Source organism: Microtus ochrogaster, unplaced genomic scaffold (assembly GCF_000317375.1).
Source record: "Microtus ochrogaster isolate Prairie Vole_2 unplaced genomic scaffold, MicOch1.0 UNK120, whole genome shotgun sequence".
Lineage (NCBI taxonomy): Eukaryota > Metazoa > Chordata > Mammalia > Rodentia > Cricetidae > Microtus > Microtus ochrogaster.
In genome coordinates this window covers 787029-789035 of record NW_004949218.1, presented here as the reverse complement: position 1 = coordinate 789035, position 2007 = coordinate 787029, and positions in this window count along the sequence as shown.

The following is a 2007-nucleotide window of genomic DNA, read 5'->3' as shown; positions in this document are numbered from 1 at the left end:
CTGTTACTCCCAGTGTTTATCACAGCATAGAAAACAAAGACAGCCTAGAAACAAAAAACTGATTTTTTTTCCCATTTGTACAGAGGTAACACACTGCTATAAATATGCAAGAACTTATCCATGTGGGTTTATTATAGACACTAATAATAAAGTATTTCCTAAATTATAAGTAGAAACTGCTAGAAGAACTTGTTTGATCAAAAGCTCCATGCCCATATCTTGACAAAGAAAGCTGGTCTGTAGCAAGGAAGAGTGGGCTGGTGGGCGCTCTACTAATGAGGAGTGAGGAGAGGGCTCTTCCAATGAGCGCCACCAGGAACCACTAGCCTTCCTCACCTTTAGCATAGATCTAGTAGCGCTCATCCAGGGGCTGTCATGTTCAATGGGTGTTCACAAAGTCCTTAGGATGGTACCTGTTGCAGAGCAGGGGCTAGGTAAATGGGGTTAGTATCAGTAGATGTCATGGTTACCATCCTGGGGACTTCAAAGATAGTTGCATAGCAGCGGAAGCAAATGTCTCAGTAAATGTTTTGGTCCCAGCTGAAGGATCAGTGGTCTCCCAGAGAAGTAGGGACATTTCTCGCTCTCTTGACCAGCAGTGAAATGGAAGCTCATTTCCAGGAGGCTTGGGGGTGGGGTGGGAGGTTGTTCTTTTTGCTGCATTAGCTTATTAGAGCTTAGAGCCCAATTTCTGCAAGGGGAAATTGCATTTGCATTTTTTTTTTTTTTTGGTTTTTCGAGACAGGGTTTCTCTGTGGCTTTGGAGCCACAGCTCTGTAGACCAGGCTGGTCTCAAACTCACAGAGATCCGCCTGCCTCTGCCTCCTGAGTGCTGGGATTAAAGGCGTGCGCAACATTACATACATACATCAACTTCTCTCCTGTTGTGTCTTGCAAGGAAACACCATGATTTCCAAGTACCCAGCCTGTAAACCAGTTTGAAAAGCATTAAGCAAAGCGGTATTTTGAGAACTATCCAGAGGCTGGGCTCTTCAGTCATCTGGCTCTAAACGGTGGGGTCCTCTCTCTGAAACCATGCCCATAATAGAAGAACCATTTCTCTCTATTGTGTTCCCCAGGAACAAGTTTGGTACCTAACCAGATGCTTGGCTAAGAACGTAAAACCACCCAGCCTCTGGGTCCTAGCGCTCCAGGCAGTGTCAGGGGGCTCACTCTTGTGGCACGGGTCTCAGACTCAACTGGAGAAAAACAAAATGTCGATGTAATGATGCCTAACAATACTCTGCTATACTCATAGATTGGTGCCTACCCAGTTGCCCAGAGAGCCGTCATCCAGTAACTGATGGAAACAGATGCAGAGACCCATAGCCAAGCATTAGGTCTAAGTCGGGGAGTCCTGCTGAAGAGAGGGAGGAAGGATTGTAGGAGCCAGAGGAGTCAAGGACACCACAAGAACAACCACAGAAATGACTAACTTAGGTTCATAGGAGCTCAAAGACAACCAGGGAGCCTGCATGGGACTGACCTAAGCCCTCCACATACATGTGACAGTTGTGTAGTTTGGTCTGTTTGTGGGACTCCTAGCAATGGGGAGCAGGGGCTGTCTCTAATGGTTTGGCAGGCTTTGGGGACCCTATTCCTCATACCGGTGCCTTGCCCAACCTTAATACAAGGGGAGGAGCTTAGTCTTACTGCAACTTGATATATCATGCTTTGTTGATACCCATGGGAACCTGCCCTTTCCCCCTTCTGAGCAGAAACAGAGGAGGGGTGGGTTAGTGGGGGAAGGGAGAGTTGGCAGAGAGAAGGTGCAGGGAGGGAGTGTGAGGAGAAAATGGAGGGGAAACTGCAGTCAGGATGTAAAATAAATAAATAAATAAATATAATTTAAAAAAGAATGTAAAACCATAATATCTACTCACTAACAAAATAATAACATAGAAATATTTTCAAATATTTTGTTTTCTAGAAAAAGGTTGAAAATAGGCTGAAGCTTGCGATAATATTTTGGTGTAGCTCACACTGGTGGGACTGATGCTAACACTT